General features: G+C 36.8%; 1 long non-coding RNA gene across 2 annotated transcripts; it reads left to right on the forward strand.

Moving 5' to 3' along the window:
• Positions 1–25: 25 nt before the first annotated feature.
• Positions 26–20,470, forward strand: LOC109365463. Of its 2 annotated transcripts, none has more exons than XR_004158649.1 (2): positions 26–2,748; positions 12,342–19,944. It is a non-coding gene; the product is annotated as an uncharacterized LOC109365463 (long non-coding RNA). The 2 variants fall into 2 exon arrangements; XR_004158650.1 differs by having other exon boundaries at positions 59–2,748; positions 19,486–20,470.
• Positions 20,471–21,579: the final 1,109 nt, after the last annotated feature.

Consider the following 21,579-nt stretch of genomic DNA (forward strand, 5'->3'; position numbering starts at 1 on the left):
AAAGACCAAGAAATTTAATGCTTTTCTTAACACACACAGATTCTACTTTTTACTTAATTTTCATATTAACTAGAGCTCATGCAATAGAGCTCATACATAGGGCATACATTAGCATGTATTAGGGGATGCATTTTCAGCCCACAGTTTGGATATTCTTACTTCCTTTATTCAGAGGAAGAGTTGAGGTTTATCTCAAATAAATCTGTTTGTCTGTCTTAGCTGTAGCCGTCTTCCAGCACTTGTCCCTACAGCCCACAGTGAAAGCTGCAGATTAGGTAATTGCTGCCATTCAGCTGTAGCCACGTGCTCTCTGTTTGTACAACTAGGATCTGTTTTCCTAGAAAATCAGAACACTCTTTGATGTCTTAAGTACTACAAGCCTACCTGGTATTTGTTCTGAGGTGTGTGTTCTTAGGAGCATTCTGATGATCAATACACATCTGTTTTCAACCAGTTAACTCTTTAAATATGTATATATAATGGGGTTCTTCTAACTATAATCAAAGTGGGTATGTCCATTGCATAATAAGGTGAAGTTACATGAAGCAAATCAGGGCTAGAATGATCTCATCTGGCACTAAAATGCCTTAAAAACAATTAATTTTGAAGCTGTCGATTTATTTATTACTTAATAAACAGTGATTCATACTCTGTGAGTCAGGTCAGATTTTGTTTACAGTCACATTTTTTAAAATAATCCCAAATACAATTTAGAACAACTTCCTCTGTCTTTAGCTGTGCTAACTAGCACTGTAACAGAAGTAGGGTGCCTTTTGGGGAAGAAAATGTGCCCTGTGAAAGGGCGGAATTATCTAACCTTATGTCACTTAGAGCACTCATAAAAAATCCATAAATGGTCCTTGCTAAAGCACATCATGTGGCCACTGAATTAGAAATGCAGGGATGGAATAGATTTCCAAAGGTTACATCGTTCAGTCCCCTGGCGCTGGGGAAGAATCAAATACAATGGAGTTTCCCACAGAGAATTTTTCTGGAACATATTTTTTTAGAATTTCTGCCAAAAGACATTTGAGGGTGTCCTGTTCGAGATTTTTCCTCTCAATTTTACCTCAGTATTTGGCCTATATAGCCTTTACTGAAAGTTACACTGGGTTCCTTTTGTCATTCTTTCTGGTGAACAGTGGGTACCAATCTATCACTGTCTTTCTTATTGACAGCTTTCTGTACCCTGGAAGATTTATCAACTCCTTACCTGCCTAGACTAAAGGAACCCCATTTCTGCAGTCTTCTTTTGTGGATAAAGCATTCTGAGTCCTCTTCTCCATCTTGCTGTTTGTGCTGTGGGCTTTCCACAGTGACTACTGGTGTTTTGGAGGATGGTGCTGAGTACTGCTTAAGCTGCACTTTTCTGGGGAGCAAGGAGGCAATCCCCACCCAGATCTTGCCTGCAAAATTCCTGACTCCAGGAGGTGTTTCTTTCCTTACTTTCCAGTGATGCTCCATGTTGACTCACAGCTCGTTCCTAATATGTTACAGAATGGATGTTCTTCTTCCTTATTTGTCATTTTGAGTTTTAATTTCTCCTTACTAGTTATTGTGCCTGAATTTCCTTCCTCCCTCTCTCCTTCCCTTCCTCCTTCCCTCTCTTCCTCCCTCCCTTACTTCCTTACTTCCAGATTATGTGTTTATTAAGACAGTTTTGAATTCTGGAGTTGTTCACTAGACTTCTATAACCTTTCAGTAACCCTAACACACCTACAGATTATATACATTAACTTTGAAGTGCATATGTTTAATGAAATGTTGAGGACAGTTGGGCCTGAAATCTCAGAGGGAGCCAACTTGAAAGGAAATCTCTGTTTGGTACTGACAGCTATTCTTACAGAAGAGCTTTGCAAGCCACACTGTGTTTTATGATTTTTTCATCCAGACGACATTTCCCTTATTTTCCTCTGATAATTGAATATGGAAAATATAAAAGCGTCCTCAAACTCAAGACAGGGTAAATTTTGTTTTTCTTTATTCAGTATTCCAGTTACCCTGTCCAAGAAGGAAATTAACTTGGTTTGACATAATTTGTTCTTGAAAAGTACATTTTGGCTATTTTTATTATTCTGCAGGTAAGTTCACCATTTGCATGTTTATTCATTTTTTTCCTAGTCCTGTAGTTAGGTGAAAAAATCTGTTTTCTTTGAATCCTCTATTATCCCTCTCTATAAGATGCCCGATTTCTTGTTTTCTGAGACCATCTCTATTTAATATGACTCCTCACGTGTAACTACTGATGCTTAAAGTAATGTTATTTATTTATTTATGTAACTGAAGATAAATTTAATCATGTCCTGGGCATTTTAATATATAAATCTCATTTAGGAATATTAGATACTATGTCTTAACTACTGAAATTCAGATGTTGTCCTTCCTTATACTTCAGAAGGCTTAAAAGTACCTTGAAAGAATCACCATCATAAAACTACGCTTTAGCTCCCAGTAACATTCCCCACAACATCCAAAATACTCATTTGTAGTGGTGTTTGAAATAACAAAATCCACTTTCACACAGGACACATTCAAAACTAGTTCACTGCAGCTGTTTGGAAGTATTTTACATTTTGTTCTCTGAAACATTTTTTTCAGAATTACCTTGGAACAGTACAGTTGGAAGGAACCCACAAAGATCATCGTGTCCCTGCTGCCTGGCCGCTGCAGGGCTAACCCAAAGTGAAAGCATGTCATTAGTAAGGGCATTATCCAAACCTCTTGAACACCGACAAGAAGTCTTGTAAGGTAAAGAGCTAATGCTAAGGTAAAGAGTTCATTAAAGCAGTATTTCAAGAGGAGGCTTGTGTGGTGGGAGGAACGCAGTGTGATGCCCAAGGTGAACGGAGTATTTCTTCATAAGTATTTTAAACATTTCATGTCATACGAGCACCTGATGCACAAGCGTGTGTGAACTTTGCTGAGAATTTTTACATTCAGAACAGGAAAACTTTCACCCATATAAACTCATGAATATAGAAATAATTATCGAGCTCTAAGGACACGTTACAATGACATTATCATTTGTCAGCAGGATACCAGTGACTGCTGTCATGGAAAATTTACATTAGCAGCACTGTTAAATAGTCTGTTTACTAGTTTCTTAATGACCTGCAGCAAACAATGATTTGAACTACTTTGTGAAGTTCAACAGCGTGGCAGGCTATGGTTATGTTGAATGTATTTTTCATAGGTTAATGATATTGAGGTAGAATCAACAGCAGCTGTCATGTCATATGCAATACAATTGCCTTTGAGTCAGCCTTGGTGGCAGTTCTTTCTGTGTAGGTTGGAGGTGCTGAGTTAGTTTTAAAATACCCATGTGAAGTGCAAGTAGCAGGAATCCTGTAGGGGCATGAAGCATGGGGAGGAGAAAAAGTATTTTAGTATTTTACAGTGAGGGTGGTGAGGCACTGGCACAGGTTGCCCAGAGATGTGGCAGGTGCCCCATTCCTGGAGACTTTCACGGCCATACTAGACCAGGCTCTGAGTACTTGATCTGGCTGTGCATGTCCCTGTTCACTGCAGGAGAGTTAAACTAGATGACATTTAAAGGTTTCTTCCAACTCTAAGAATTCTAAGATTCTATGATTCTATACAGAACAAATTGTTTTCAGAGGAAACTGATCCTAAAGAAAAATGTCTTTGCATTTATTATGAAAGGTTACTGCTATTCCACGTTGAAGAATAATTGCTAGGGGTAACTTGGAAATTGAACTTATATTAAAGTTATTACATGATTGTTCACACAGTGGGGAGGGATACAAAAGAGGACAGAGGCTGGTGTGCAAGGAATCCATTCCACAGAAGTTCCGTAGGCAACTCCAGTTATTGGCAGCATCAGAGAACTTTGATGTGCTGATTCTAAGAGAAATGCATGGAAGGTGGAATGAAGACATCACAGCCAGGTTCTCTGGTACCACCACTGAAATGGGAACATGATGGTATTATAGAATCAATAAGCCGCATATTTGCTACCTTGAGCCAACAGTCTGCCATTTTTTAACATGATACCATCCTTCAGTTGAATTTTACTCAATATAATACACAAACACACCTCCATCCCAAAAGCAGCCATCCTCCAAGGCGTGAACACTCTTCACTAAGCATGCACTCTGAATTTTTTAACTATCCCTTTAAAAGTGAAATAAGAGAAGTTTATACCAATCATAACAAAGGTATGTATTACTGGAGTCACTCAAGCGCCACCTGAAAAATAAAGAAATAGTATAAAATGGATGAAGAGGTGGGCGGATGTCAGGGAAGGTGCCATTGCAGACAAACTGGAGAGGACACTGCTGGGTTCTGGAACCGTCATTGGGGTGAGCCTCATTTCCCTTCCCATACAGATGTCTCTTGGGTAGGATTCACACACATGGTTGTACCAAGGGCTTTCCAAGCAAATTTAGAAATCTCTATAGCGTTTTTCACGATTTAAAGCAATAGTACCTGACCATATTATTTACTTTCTTGTTTAACCTCGCTTTATTTACAGACCACGTATTTATTACTGGCAATCCAAAAGAATATATAATCTGTTGCTTTAATAAACTGCACTATTCACTAACCTAGCCATGTAAGTTCTCATTGGACATGGCCAAAACTCCTTCAGAGTAGTTGTGGGAGCCCATTTGATCACCACTAGAAGAACTGGCCACTGCACTGTTTGTGAATGTGTAATTGTGGTAGTCCATATATTGAACATCACCAAATCTGTACACTGAAGTGAGCATGACACAGAATCTAACTAAGGTCATCACTCCCACCCCCAGATATTTCACATGATGGAATGTATGGGGGTTCATTTTCCCAAATTCTAATTATTAATTATCTTTAATATGGCATATATGCACAAAATGAAATCCTTCCTTCATTTTCATTGATTACATCTCAGTACTGAGGGCTACAGAATGCACCAAGTAATGTGAGTTTCAAAGTTCAACATTTTCAAACATTTTTGGAATTAACAATATAATATGGTTACAGTCAGAGACACAGCAAGCTTAGGGAGAGGATACTTTATCGGTCATATGAATAAATTTTGCATATATTTAAGAGCCCTTAATGTGATTAGCAAATACATATTTGCAATGTATTCGTCACATTTATCTAGTTCCATTAAAATTTGTGTAGGTGAGGACTGGTTGAAATTTGCCACTGAATATTTACTCTCATGTGTAATGACTACACACTGAGTCAGAATCAGAACGGTAGAATATCCCGAGTTGGAAGGGACCCATAAGGATCATCGATTCCAATCCCCAGCTCCACACAGGACCACCCAAACAAAATTCAAACCCAATATCTGAGAGCGCTTTCCAAACACTCCCTGAGCTCCGGCACTGGGGCTGTGCCCACAGCCTGGGCAGGCTGTTCCATGCCCACTGCCCTGTGGTGCAGACCCTTCCCTCACCCCCAGCTGCCCCTCCCCTGACGCAGCTCCATGCCGTTCCCTCGGGCCCTGTCGCTGTCACACAGAGCAGAGCTCAGTGCTGCCCTCCGCTCCCTGTGAGGAGCTGTAGAAAATACTCCAAGTAATAGTGTAATGACAGTTTATGATAAATAATACATGTGTAAAAAGGAACAAATTTCAACTTGTAAATGTAACTCATATTCCATGATTTTCACACTTGCAAGTGCTTGATTTTATAAAGTTAACAGCATACAGCGTAGAGCTTCTGTTCTTATGTAGCTTAGAAAAAAGGAAAGCTCCTCCAGTAAGGTAACTAGTGATCATATTTTTGCGTCAAAATTTTTATTAGAAATTGTACTTGCTCTGTATTTTCTTCGTAATGATCAGTTTTTTTTGAATACATTTGTATCCACCTAGATGGAAATATGGATCTTCTACTGTTATACAAAATCTGCAGCTTGATTAAAGTTTGCATAAAAAACTCATAAATAAATAAAAAAGAACAAAACATTTCTTAAGCTCAGAAGGAGCCAGGAAACTTCTGAAATGAAATAATAGTTTTCTTTATCTTTAAGAAAGAGTAATGACATATAAGCAATTTTTGCTTCTTTTATCAGCATGAGCAAGTGTGTTATTGAAGAAAGTTGCTTGAAATGTGCCAGTATCTAGTAAGAGCACACTTGCTAATATGTTTTTGAACAAAAATAACTGGAAGCTTTTATTGAAGGTGAAATTTACTGTGCTAAACAAGAGCACGTATGGAGGCTAGGAAACACTGTTTTTAAAGGGCAGGGCAAGTCCAGGCTAATTTAAAGAGTAAGATTTTTCAAGATGAACTCTGACTAAGGAAACAGTGGCACTCACTGAATGAAAAAATGAATGAAAAGTGTGAAGGGAATAGTCAATAGATCAGAGCAAGGAATAGGCAGAACATTTATGAATGATGACTCACGAATTTATGTAAAATAAAAATGTGTAACAGCTAGCTATTTTTCTTGATAAAAATAAAAATACTAACAACATTTCAGCCATAAACAGAATTATTTTCATACAGAACACTATGAAAAGCACTTACAATTTACGAAATATTAGGGAAAAAGTGGGCGCATTTAGCTTTACTGAAGTATTTGGGATCTTTGATTCAAAGCCTGCCATTGGCACTAGATGAAGATGTGATTACTGACACTGGAATTCAGAGCTAGGAATCTTTACCTAATGGAACAAACATGCCTTAAAACAAGCTTAAAACAGGAATACAGTACTAGATAATGTATGTTGAGTAAATTTGTGTTAGCCGAAAAACCAATGCATTATTTTACTCCTTTTTTTCCGCAGTTTTTTATTTTATCCATATTGTCTCTTCAACCACTGTGAGGTAGTGGTTTTAATTACAGAAACACAGAATTGCAGGGATTAGAATGAACCTCTGATGACCGCCTAGTCCAACACCCCTGCTAATCCTGATGGTAGTTTTTGTCTCTTAAACAGTTTTCAGTTTGTTTGCTGTTAAACTGCAGTGGAGTTGGTTGAACTACTTAGTAAAAAATTAAAAAGTTTCCTGAGAGTTTAGTCCTATTTCCTCAGGCAGAAGTAGAGGGAAATTTTGTGGAGAGTCCATGGTCTGAATTCCAAGCTATTTGTGGTTACTTTTGTTAGTAACATTAAAGAGATCTGAGATTCCTTCAGGTGCAATACAGATAAAGGAAGCAAATCTTTCTGCTTTGGATGGTCCACAGAAAAAGTTGATAATAGGAAACAAAATCCAGACAAATAGGAAGCAAGAGCTGGCTGAGAAAGGTGACAGGTAATTGTGAAAACATTGATAGCTGGGATAGACTCAGACATGCTTGAATGTTTTTGAAATGGTCAGTACTTACTGCAATTGCTTTAAGATTTCCTTCTTGACACAAGATGAATCTCAAAGTGTCAGCACGTCAAAGTCACCTACGAGTGTTAATAGGATTTTAAGAAACAACTGATAACATGTAAACTTGAAAAGTTTGGCTGTTAGTGTATTATGTTCTAAAATATAGGACCAGTTTACATCACACAATCCTAAATATACCTTAAAACAAAACACCTGTCCCAAATACATATCTTGATACGACAAAAATATTCATTCTGTATTTTAAAAAAATCCTAGCATCTCTGGAACTAGTCAATATAATCAAGCATGATTCCCAGAGTTCCCAGAATGAGATACTAAGATCACATGTGAAATACAAAGCTAAAGTATGGGGAAAGACCATTTCATAGAACTGTGGAATCATAGAATCACCAAGGTTAGAAAAGATCTGCAAGATCATCCAGTTTGACGAACCAGAACTTAGCAAATAATTTGAATACCTCATCTGTGTGTCCAAAGAGCAATCTGTGAAAATCAGTGGAAACAGATGATTGATTGACTGACTGACTGATATTACAGAGTTTGACCTTTAAGTATCAGTGAACATTTACACACATTCATCAAGTGGTTCATAGTTTATACTTTGTGAGAAAAGCTGTAGAACTAGGCTTTAACAGGAAAGTACATTTGTATTCATTATATATTATTTAAAGGCCTCGTTTCATGGAGTCCAGAAATGCCTTTCATCTCTGCCCTGTGGTCTGGGCTATTCTCTCTGTTTGGAGTCATAATTTACATTTGTAGCAATTTCAGCCTGATTACAGTAGGTTGCACAGGAAAGCATTCAGGTGGTTTTGAATATCTCCAGAGAAGGACAGTCCATAACCTTTCTGGGCAGCTGTTCCAGGGCTCTGTCACCCTCACAGTAAAAAAGTTTTTTTCTGATGTTCATGTTTAATTTCCTATGTTCCAGTTTGTGCCCATTGCCCCTTGTTCTGTCTTTGGTCACCACTGAAAAGAGCCTGGCCCCAACCACTTGAAAACCATCCTTTAGTTATATATATGCCTTGATAACATCCCCCTCAATCTCCTCTTTTCCAGATTGAACAGCCCCAGGTCTCAGCCTTTCTCATAAGGGAGATGCTCCTGACCCTTCATCCTCTTTTAGGCTCTTTACTGGACTTTCTCCAGTAGTTTCCTGTCTTACTTGAACCGGGAGCATAAAAGCTGTTGTTTTCAAGAAATTAATGAGTTTGAAAATGAAAATAAATTCCTCACGGAACATTTGTTGTCAGTTTTTCAGAAACTTCAATGTTCAGATTCTTTAACAGTAGGGGAAATCCTCAAAAAGCAAATCGATTTTTTAAAGGACAGATATATTTGGAAAAATTATGTCTCTTTTTTTTCTTTTTTTTTCTTGTACTGCCATGGGAAATATCCAGAGGCAATATGAGATGTTTTTGCTATAAATGTCTGTCTTACTTATAAACATCTTACTGAAGTTGCTATGAGCTTGTTAGACATATAGACTAAGAGGTGCCATCCAGAGGAGATCCATATGCAAAATTTGACATTCTAATTTCTGATCTACATGTATATATTCCCAGGAAAATATATATAGATTACAATAATTTGTAAATGTAGGCTTGTTGTGTGTGGTAGATTTAATGTGGATGGTACTGTTTTTCTGAAATAGTGCTACTATTGATAACACAACAGCATCAAAATTGGAGCAGAAGGCAGCTAGAACTTGGGTCCCAAACTGATATGAATGTATCATGTGGTCTAGCATGCCTTTTTCAGTGATTTTTTTTTTTTTCCACTGTGTTACTGGATCTTCTAGTACAACAGCAAACTGATCTACTTGCTTGAATAGTTTTAAAGTCACAGGGTTGTGAATGCACCAATGACAGTTAGTACTGTTGCTATAATTTCAGAAAATTTATAGGTCAGGGTTTTTCTTCATCATTAAAACATGTTCTTTTGTTAGCTTAGAAGAATACTACAGGATATTGTTTGGAAAACAAGGAATTGAGATGTGCAAAATTAATGGAAATTGACATTTAAAGAAAAAAAAGTCTAGTTTCTGGAGTGGTACTGGAAACTGCTTACTGAATGGTTCTTAAAAACTTTAGTATTTCCCATTTGTTAGTCTATCTTTAGGCCTAAAAATTATGTTGTCTGCTTTTTTATTTGTATGTGACAAGACTTAGAAAGAAACAGTAGAAAGAAGATGATGAAGAATAACTCTGGTTATAAATTAAACTTAAATAGATTTTATTTTTTCTTTTAAACCCATATCTTTTGGTTAAATAAGCTTTTCTGCATTGTTATTGTTGCCTTCACACCTGAGAAGTTTTATTTGCTTGTGTGCAAATGGAGCAACTGTATGAAATTAAGGTAAAATGCTGCTCTAACTTAGCTGTTAGGTTGCAAAGTTAGCATACTGATTTTTTGTTCTGGTACATATTCTTTTTCTAAAGAAACTTTATCTTGTACCTACTGATACATTACAGATGTAAATTTTATTAGACATTATAGGAAGAAAATAATAGAATCTATGAACAGGCAGTCACTATCAGCAAATTCTATTAGCAAACAGATAAATGGATGATCTTGTAGGTCTTTTCCAACCTCGGTGATTCTGTGATTCGGTGATTCTGTGATTCGGTGATTCTGATTCTGTAATTTCAAGCAAGCTTATTGTTTTTTAAAGAGATTTTTTAATTTCAAGCAAGCTTATTGTTTTTTAAAGAGGTTTTGATTATTTTAAGAGACCAAAATTGACTTAGGTAAGATTATCCTCATCACTTAGATTGAAAGAGAATACTTTGCACTGACTAGAAATGATGCAAAGTTTTCCATTATGTGTTTTTGTATGTGTCCTGATTCACAAGCAAAACAATGAGCACTAGGCACAATAAGATGTAAATAACCCTGGCAGGACTTGGTGGCAAGTGTCAGTCTTCTAGAGCTGGGTTGTGAACACACCCTCCACAGCACTATTTAATGTCACACAGTTGTGACACCTCCGGATGCCAGTAAAATGTCAGGACATCTTAGTCCTTTTAGGAAAACTACTGAACACTGCTGTGGGAAAATGAAATAACTGGTACTGGAAACAGACAAAAGCTGTGAGAGAAATGGGAAAGGAGGTGGATATTGACACAGGTTCCTAGGACAGACTAGGTAGGTGAGAGTTATAAACTGGAGACGGTATCACTATCTCAACCGTGCTAACACTGCAGCTAGTTAGTGTGGTAATTTCATATATTCCATGAATGCAAAACAGAACAGAAGCATTACTGTTGAATTTTCCTTAAGGTTTAGGCACCTGAACCTGCTCAGTGCTTTGTGATGCTGCTGCCAACAGTTCACATTATAAAAGTACCACTGTTTTGATCAATTGCTTGTTGTCCTAATAAGGTTGCACACAACCTCTGCTTTGCAAGAGTACTACAAAATGAACAGTTTTTTGATTCCAACAAATCACAGTTTTAAAAGCTTTTGTAAATCAATTTGGTTATGTCATATAGTTTCATTGGAAAGTGTGAAAAACAACACTTGTTACAGTGAGTTAAGCTTGCAAAGGGCAGCATGCTATTATTTTTACAGGCCAGTACTTTCCATTTTCAGTTCCTGAGGCTCTCAATTGGATTTGAATGACAAATATTTTGTACATGACTGTGTAGGTGCATAAGTGTTCACCTTGCTTACAGGCGTAGGGGCCCAAGGACAATAAAAGTCCTGCAGGGCCCTTGGATGTCCCTACACTCTTTGACTGAGGGCTTCATTTGCCCAGTCCCAAGCTTCTGGTGCCTGCCTGAGCACTGGAGTATTGGGGTACTGGCCCCTAGTCCTGTTCCTGGTTATTCATTGAGTTTCCTGAATGGACTTTGGCTATAAGTTGTCACCTCCCAGTCCTGCTTGCCTGCCACTGGGACAGTGACATCACCTGTGGGTGCTGGCAGTGACCAAACCACAACAAGCTCCCTTCACACTGTCCTATTAACTACCTAGAATCATAGAATTATTAAGGTTGGAAAAGACCACTAGATCATCTATTCCAACCATCAACCCATCCCCACCATGCCCACTAACCTTAGTACCTTAACCCATGTCTACACACATCTTGCACACCTCCAGGGACAGTGACTGCACTGTCTCCCTGGGCAGCTGTGCCACTGCCTCACCACTCTTTCTGAGAAGAAATTGCTTCTAATATTCAACCTTAACCTCCCCTGGCTCAACTTAAGGCTATTACCTCTCATCCTATTGTTTTTACCTGGGAGAAGAGGCCGATGTCCACCTCGCCACAACCTCCATTCAAGTCATTACAGAGAGTGATAAGATCTCCCTTGAGCCTTCTTTTCTCCAGACTGAACAACCCCGGCCTCTCACCATAAGACTTGTGCTCCAGACCCCTCACCAGCTTTGTTGCCTTTCTCTGGACACATTCCAGTGCTTCAATGTCTTTCTTGTAGTGAGGGGCCCAAAACTAGACACGATATTTGAGGTGTGGCCTCCTCACATGTGTGCTGTTACCAGAGTCCCACCAAATCTTCGCTTCTGGAGCATATCTGTTTCTGTATATAAAGACTTATGTCGACCTTTCTGATGACTGGGAAGATGTAGCTCCAGTCTGCCAGCTTTAAATAGACACTGCTATTGCCTGAGCCCTTTGAGGTCAGCATTAGCAACGTGTGACTTATGACAAGCAGCCAAGAAGTTCTCACTGTGCATTATTTTGAAAATTTGTCTGGAGAGCTTCCTGCATAAAGTTCTCCACAAGCACATGGATTTTGTATGTTTTCAAATCCTATTGCTTAAAATAGCACAGAAAATGTCTCGCTAGCCAGGCATTTGTAGTTGTCAACCTCTGCTTAATGGACACCTCGTAATCTGTAGTAGTCATGTTGCTAAATCACAGAGGGAGAGATTTGGGAGTGTAGAAGAGGACACGAAGCTTCAGAAGCATTAGTGAACTCACAGAATAATTACATCTTGGCAGAAAGGAGTGCAATGGTGGAGATGTTTAAATCCTGTGGTGATGATGACAAAACTCTACCTCTTCCTACACAGATGAGCAGAATTCCCCTCTGGAAGCTGATGGGATTTATTTCTGTGTTTTTCACAACATAGGATGCTCTGGATACTGATGTCTCCTCATGGCAGCACTCCTTTGTATGAATAATTGATTATTTTTAATAAGTGAAAGACGAGGATCCTGTTGAGTTATTCTTTACATGACAATAAAAATAATCATCTGGAAGATGGAATCATGCCACTGATTTGTTTGGGGAAAAACAAACAAACAAACAAAAAAAACACTGTTGTTTGCTTGTTCTTCACTTCCATCCTGCTCCCCATTCCCATTATGTTCCTTTAGAGAAGAGAGGATAATCACACATTGGAACAAGACTTTTTTTTCATGCACAGTTACACAGCTTCCAGCAGAAGCAAAAAAATGACTTGTTTGTGTCAAGTTATGTTCATATGTATAATTACCTATTTGCACATATTTTGACTTAAAAATGACATATTCTATAGGCTAATCATACGGGTTTGTTTCTGATATGTTTGGAAAAGCACAGAAAGAGCACTGCAGTAAAAGACTCTAAATGTCTTGAAGAACACTACCAGGAAGACTAAGTAATTCTGCTGGACTGGAAGATCATAACTACATCTGAATGCTTTGCCTGCATGTCCAGGGAATTGCAAGTGTAGAAGCACATTTGAAATTAACCTCTTTGTTGGCCCTCTTTGCTCCAATGGCACATGGATGGCTCAAGTCAACTTCTCATCCACAGTACCCTCACATCTCTATTCACAAAGCTGCTTTTTAGATGGATGACTCCCAGCATATCCTGCTTCCTGGAATTATTCCTTTCCAGCACCCCAGGGAACATCACTAATTACTGGGCTCCAACTGGTCTTTGTGCCACTGAGCTTCACCTGTTGGACCCAGTCATCCAACTAGTTTTCAGTCCACCTCAATCTTCATCCAGCTCATCAGTGTCTCTGTGAGACAGTTTTAAAGGTATTTCTGAAGTCAAGATAGACAACATCCACCAAATTCAAATCAATCATATGTGGCTAGCCTTATTTACTGGTGGGTAGCAATTGCTCTCACAGTTATCTTGGCTGAGATGGAAGCTTAGAATTTGAAGACAATGTGGTTCATGCTGCTAAAATGCATGATAGTTGGAAGAACTACTGAATATTGTTTGCATAACGTAAGTTCTCCGACTGACATTGATAGCCAACCACATGTAGTACCTACAGGCAGAAATACGTCTCACAAATATATCTCATTTACCTGCAACCTTTCCTGTATTTTAAATATTCATGACATCTTGCAGTCATTAATTCTATAGTTGCATTTCATTTCATTTTCATTTCATGTTCATATACTTCCTCACATTTTCTTAGTGTGTTCCCTCATTATTCTGTTACAAAATACTAGAAATAATCTTTCCTTTCTGTGTTGATAGTAATTTTACATATTTGCCTGTAAAAATATCTTATTCTGTTTCCCAGATGATGTTGATTTATTTTTCTGTTATGCATAAAATCTCTATGTTTGTATTGTATTGTTCTTCTGGTATACCTTTTTTTTTTTTTAGTTGCAATGATTTGATGTAAATCTTATGAGATTGAGATATTCCAATATGGAAACCTGTGAGTTTAAATGCTGACATAGTTATTTCTTGCAGATTGTCCTCAGTTATCTTGGGAAAGACCCCCAAATCCAGCTACTAGCAGAGCTGCGTGAATATATTCCTGACATTTTGAGAGAGTTCTCAGTAGTTCTCTGAGTTTTTCATGGTGATAATAGCTAACTTGGAGTCTTCAGCATTGATCAGTAATTCTATTTTTCCTCTGTGTACTACTTCTCACTTTTCTATTGCATTTCCACTACCATTTTATTACTCGATCACCAGATTCAGTCAATGAGAAGATAACAGCGAAAACTACTTCTTGTAGCTGGAGAAAAATAACTAACATAGTATAACTTTTCAAACGATTCGTACTTTTCTGTAACACTTTCATGCTAAATCCACAGCGGTGCAAAAATATCCATATACATCTACAACTCTGGCCTGGAAAAGAGAGAGTAACTTGGAAAAGAAGAAAATATGAGCTTTTTCACATCTGTTTTCACAGATCTTTAAATCCCATGTAATCTTGTCCATTTGTGCAAATCTATGGGACTTCTCAGTGCTAAAAGGAACAATTACAATGTGTGATTATTTGCTTTAAATAGCAGGAAAAAGGGCTTATATTTGAATTTGACCACTACATTTGTATACAGAAAGATTAACTGACTGAAACAGAGAGGAGGGAATGAAGGAGAAGGTTTAATTCATGCTCTTGCTCTGTCAGATTTTCTTCCATTCATTTCTAACCTCTCCAAAAAGAACCAAACAATCAAAAACTCTGTAAAATGTTTTCACAAAGGATTAACCTTGATAGAATTACCTTCTCTACTGAAAGCTGTTTCCATTTAATTTTTCTGGCCATTTTAAACTTTCAGGATCAGGTACAACTGAATGAGCTTTTCAGTTTGAAGAAATGGGTCTATAGCAAAAGGTTATAAACTGTTGACATTTTCAGCTTGTCCAACAAGAAAAAAAACCTAATTTTGGAATTATAAAAAAAAATCAAAACAATAAAAAACAGATCAGATGGAATTTTTCATAATATAATAGGCATGTTTTCTGAATAATAGGTGCATTAGGTAGAAGGAAGGTATTTTCTCTTTTGCCCAATAACTTACTGGCAAGAAGATACTCCTAAGAAATTTAGAAAAGAGGAAGTTTTGTAAGGAAGTATTATTGAATTAAAAAAATCAGAACCCTTCATGAAGGACTCTCTGTCTCTGAGTGAGTCAGAAACAAATGATATTTATAGCATATAATTAAGGTGACCCTCCATTTTTTTAAAGACAATTTTTTACATTTGTTGAGTGCAAAATCAGTACAAGTAGTTGAATAGAAAACTTGTTCTTTGAGGGGGAAAAGGATAGGATTAATTTTACGTCTCTTGGAATACGTTGCTTTCAAGATGAGAGAGAGAGATCCCTGATCGTATTTGGTCTTCCTAGCTGGAAAGATGTTCTCCTGCCATTTATTTATCAGGGCTTTGTGTATGAGGTTACAGAGATGCTTCATCCACTTTCGTATATATTTAGTATGTTGACTACAGAATTGACTCACAATGCATTTTGTTTTCTGCTTGTTTTGTTTTTTGAATACTTGGTGAAGAATATCTTTCCATCAAATCAGCAGAGTGCCCACACTTCATTTTGCTTGTAGCAGTTCTGTAACTGGCATACTGCTTGATGAGACTGCACTCATCTTTGCATACTGAAAAGCTTTATAAAAAGATAAAGAGAAATGCAATGTTGTGTTGGGGTGGGAGGGCTTTTCATACCCTGCCCTTAATTTTATCTCCTGTTTTTATCTTTCACTAACATTCTGTAACACTGCTGAGATTTATTTTGTGATGAATTACAACATTACATCATAAACTGCATCTCTGAAAGTTTTGATTTAACTTTAAATAACCAGTTGTGTTATTTTCTTTTCTCTAAAGATATTTATTGCACATGTCAGCAAAGCAGAAGTTTTTAACAGATTTTTCTTTTCTCATAACAATTACAGATTATTTTTTCAATTCCTATATTTCCTTTTGTAACCATTTTATTCTCTTTAAATTGTATAACTTTTAGTCCTCCAGCAGTGCAGCAGTCATCTTCTTCACAATGTTTTGATTATGCCTTTACATAATATCAAGAACTTATTCAGCTTCTGTAGTAATGATTCGCAGTGGCTTTGGAAGTGGAAGAAGGAAACTTAATGCATGAGCAAAGCAGGTAATAATTTTTCCAGTTTTTACCATCACAGCAGGGCAGAATTCTCAAATCCTATGCAAACCATACCGCAGTCTCTGGAAAGCTGTTCAATAAAAAAGTATGACTTGGAGACAAAACATAGTTTGCTTTCACAAAAGTAAGAAAAAGAAAAAAAGAGAACACAAATGGCATGCAGACACAGGCTATTTATGCAGTAAAGTACTACTCTGCTGTAACAATGATGAAAGAAAATTGTTTAAGAATATGGCCTACTTTTCTGTAGAAGCATCATATTGTGTGAAACAGAAGTTTACATAATGCTCCTGTAGCTGACCTTTCAGTAAAATATTTTTCAAATTAGGCCAGATGTTTACTGAGACAAAGACTTGCATGAATAGCTCTATTTGCTGTGAAGATGCTAATTAATCCCTTTCCTGGGGAAATGTGCAAAAATAATTAAGAGATTGGCTGGATTTCATTCTGATTTTTTTTTCCCTGATCTAAACTTATGGGGACTCCACAAAACTTCCAAGAAATCAACACCTGGTCTACGTCTTTTAAAGAAAGACTGTTTTATTAGGAAAGTCTATACATATGAATAATATGATATGGGCTTTTGAGGGGCTATGGTATGCATTTTGAATTATTTTTATATCACTGTCTATAAAGCCTGGCATCATCAAGACCACCAGAGGAAGGAAATAAATCATTTCACAAGATTCAACCAATTCTCTCAGCACAGAATGGGTGCACACACAGATGAGTACTGTTCCCTGCTCTTACATCAGCCCTGTTGCTCCATTGTTACCTGATGTTTGTCTGTGCCTTCAGGGCCATTTGATGCTGTAGCTTTCAAGAAGAGGTTGCACCATACATATTTGTGTTGCATAGTGCAAATATACCTCTATATGCAGTTCTGTACACATAGTACTCTGATCTACTACACGTGCTGCTTTAGCTTTTTCCAGTTTATTCTTAGTCATCCTGCAGCTATTCTATGAACAGAACAAAATTTAGCTGATGACCTTTTCTTCAAGATTAAGGAGCACAACTAACATATTTAGCGTAGTCGCTGAGATTATTTTCTTCAGTTCAGATTTATCTTCAGTGGATTTTGCTTTGTACTGGGAACAAGTTTGGGCCATAGACTATTTTCATTCAACCTTAACAAGAAAAAAAGAAAAAGAAAAAAAAAAGCAAATGGAAATCTCTGACTACATTTTCTTCTGAGTTTGTATTTAACATTATGATTAATGTTCTGGAATATACATTTGAGGGTCTTTTTTGGGTCATTTATTTTAATTCCAGCAACAGAGAAAGTGTCACTGAAATGTTACAAACTATACTATTGTAATACGATTTTTTTTCTTTCTGTTAATTTGTGTACCCATTTTTACACAGTAAAAATCATTATGGTAAGATATAGATGCTGTTCTGGAAATCCGTTATAAGTCTGGTTCTAATCAAGCCAAGTGTTGAAATTTCCCAGTATAGAAAGAGCTGAGATACCATGGTGATTGTCTCTATAAAAAATCTATTTCCTGCCAAATTTGAAGGTTTAGGAGCAACCACACTGCAATGTATTTTATGAGGATCAGTTAACAGAAAAAAACAGACACATGGGTTCTGTGACTTGCTTTCTGAGCCAGAAATCATTCTCTGATGTCAACTGTTTTGAATACCATTGGAATTTGAATGTAGAGATTGAGAACTGAACAGAGCCTCCAACAAGACTATGTTAATTTCTGAAAGTTCTATAGTGTCATGCTGGGGATTGAAGGTGACATTTTCCCAGGTCTGATCTGTTCTTTCATCAGATCTCATTGCTCTGAAACTCAAAGTACACTCTGAACCAATGTGAAGTGTGGGACAGCTGTGGTAAAGCTTCGGGCTTTGACTTGTGCTCTCTGCTATCATGGAGCCATCCTGATTAAGGCTGTCTGAAAATTAGATGTGGTCCCTCTGTCTCCATCACTCTGTCAGTCCTCCTTCTAATTTTAAACCTGAATTTATTTCTGTTCAATTTATATCCATTTTTTTTCTTGTTTCAGTATGTCCTTCAGTTTATGTAGTTCTTCTGCCTCCCCGCTGATTCTCTTCCATTCTGACACCATCCTACCTCATCTTCCTACACCATTCCTTTATTATGTAAAAAAATCAATCATATTCCTCTTTGCATCCCAGCATTCATTTTGGCCAAATAAACAAGTCATGCTTTTTCAGTACAGTCCATAAAGGCAACCTTTCTCATTTTCATGTTCATGCTAAGAAACTTTATCTTCTTTTGCAATTGAACTCTTCTTCTTGAGAGAGGACAGCTAGAACTTCATTGCATATTATGGATGAAGCCCAATGCTTACCTACCTTGTACAGTGGCATTAATAGTTCCCAAGCCTCTGAAAATACTTTTCTGATGCATTCAGCTGCTGTGCAGACTTTTAGTATTTAATGCTATGTCTTGGGTGAGATAGATTGTAACACCCATCTTATACCTCCATTTGCATTATGTCCACTTCAGCAGGTACTAGTCCTGGACTGGAACTTAGACCATATTCTAATGTTTGTTAATAAATTTTATTAGTAGTATTTATGAAATGCATCTCTGATTATTGGAGGATGTTGGGGATATGTTTTATTAATCCCTGGTTATCTTATTTGTCACTGTATTTACAGTTCATTTCCTTTTCACTTATAAGGATTTTGCATGTGCTCGTTTTGGTGATTTTACTTCTGTGCTGTGGCTACCCCTTAGGAAGTGCAAAACAGCTTACAAATCTTAGCTTTGCATATTCAGATCTTGATGTAATACAATTGTAACGTTCAGCCTGCACATAATAATGTGTGGAAATTTTTTACTGGAATTAAATAAACAGTAGTCAGCATTAGTGTACATTCTAAATAATAAAACTAATGTTTATAATGAACTCTAATGAAGCTGCTATTTAGATGACAACGTTTATTAGGCCCAATATAATTTCATTTAATTTGTGATTCAAGATGAAAAATGTTTGTGTATATATATTGTTACAGGCTATACACAGTGGAACATCATACAGAGGAAAAGCAAGAGAGAGGAAAGAAAGTCAAAATCTAACTAGACTTTCTGATACAGTAAAATACTTTTACCATACTTTACTCCAAAATTCTGGTCTTAGGTCTTTAAATTCAAGATGTTGCAAGATTGAGACATATAGCTACATATAATGTTATCTTAAACAGCCACAGAAGAATAATTTAAATTTTGTAAGGAGTATACTGTATTTCTATGTTAATGTGTGTTATGTAAAAAGATTACCTTTAATTAGCTTTGAAAGGAGAAAGTCGGAAAATCTAGTAAATTTATCATTTGAATCACCACTATTTCTACAGGCCTGCACTGTGCCAACCCTAGCAGACCAAGGACCACATTTTAAGGGATGTGGGTGCACCTGAAGATCAGAATTGAATGGTGCGTCTGGTATTAATGCAGTCCTTGTCTTGCAAGGCAGGGAACAGTTGCAGACTGTGTAGTGCTCCCCAAAGAAGATTGTTGCATGTACCTTTGGACGTCCTCTGTTAATGAAACCCTTATGCAATGACTCAGAACTCTGGGGAAAGTAATCTAAAGTTGTCAACTTTAAAAAAAAACTATTTCTGGTGAGACTTTTGGGTGGAGTGATGCTTACATCAGTTGTTAAATTTTCCATATACAAGTTCTTTCCTGGTTAAAAATATGACTGTTTATTGACGCTGTTAAAACACTTAAGAATGAAAAAAATATTTTTTATGGCCACAGATAAATGATTGCTGTAGTAACTATGTTGAATTAAACTGCTGATTGATTTATTATTCATGTAGTACTTTTTCATCTTAAAAGTAGATTAAAAGTGGTCTTGGGAGAACTACCTTTTTGTTTGCTTTTGTATAATGCATAGCAGTTAAGGATCTCTAAAGAATTACATAAATAGCTTAGATTATTTCATGAACTACGGACAAATTGGCAGAAAATAACATGTTCTCCTTATCTCTTGCCCTTTCTCAACCATCATAGGGTTGCCTTTAAAGTCGTATGTCTTTAAAGAATGTCTTATATTTTCAAAGAATTGATTGTGTGGAAGTAAGGAGAAAAATTAACAATTTAATTATTGAATAGATGAAAAAAGAGGTCCAAGTTCAACAAAAATATGCTTCAGTCATTACTTTGGGGTACATGCATTTGGTTGTCCACATTCAACATTTATTGCTGTAATTAAATAATATTCCAGAGCATGTCAGACTGACCTTGAAAAACAGATATTTATAGCTTAATAATTCCATAGTTTAGCTGAAAGAAAACTACAAACCACAAACCAAATAAAAATCTTCTTTTGGCACATGTTGTTTGAATGCATGCTCCTATTTGCAGAAGGCTGCTATATATCCACAGCAGAATTTGATTGGGAAAATCTGGAAACATATTTAGTCTGATTTTATTGAGTTCTTGCAATGTAAAGAGATTTCTGTAGGTCTTTTCAGTTCAGGGAAATTCCACTTGAGTCTGACTGGGTTCATGCCTAGTTCTTTACTGTGCAGCAGCCCCTGGACTTGATAATACTATTACAACCTATGTCAGTGTAAGTCAACACTAGAGACAAATTGTGGTATTATTTCATTTCATTTCACATAGGCATTTCTGAATTTGTTCCTTTCAAGAGCAAAGTGAAAACAAACAAAAATCTCAGTAAATACTGAAGTGCGATTCTTTCTCCTGATCTTTGCAGATACTCTGATCAAACAACATGCTATGAATACAGGGAGATGGAGTGCAGTGTTTCCTCGCACTTTGAAAAACATGTGAATTGACTTGGCTGTCAGGTCAGTCAGATTTGTAATGAAATAACAATAACAACGTGATCAACCCATCTTATGTGAAGGAAATTTCAAATCCTTCCAAACGCAATACCTCCAGAAGACATATAGCCTTGCATGAGCTCAGGCACTATACTTATTCTAGATGTGAGTGTAATGTTGAATACATAGTTAGGTATAAAATACAATTTCAGTTTTACATGCCCTATTAGAAGAGTGACATAAAAATACTGTGACAGGAGTTAAAATTCCAATTTCTGGCTCTACTGTAAATTTCTCTACAACTGTATACAACTGTATACAACTGTTCATTTGTAGAAAATAGGGGTAGCATTTTCCAGTGTTGAAAAATTGATCTAATGACAACTCTCCATTTTGTAATGATAGCAAATTCATAACCATTTCAAGAATTCAAATTAAATGTTTTTAAGGCTTCTGAATGGTTGGATATATAATGCATGTAATTTCAGAATGTGAGCTGCCTCAAGTGACTTTGAAAGCTGACCACCATAATCTGCATTCCTGAAGTCATTTGCATAGTGCTGGTAACACTGAATACACATGAAATCAGGCAATAATTCAGACTACGACAATTAAATGACCTGCATCCAAAAAAGCCTCTAACATGTGTGCTGA

This window comes from Meleagris gallopavo, chromosome 1 (assembly GCF_000146605.3).
Source record: "Meleagris gallopavo isolate NT-WF06-2002-E0010 breed Aviagen turkey brand Nicholas breeding stock chromosome 1, Turkey_5.1, whole genome shotgun sequence".
Lineage (NCBI taxonomy): Eukaryota > Metazoa > Chordata > Aves > Galliformes > Phasianidae > Meleagris > Meleagris gallopavo.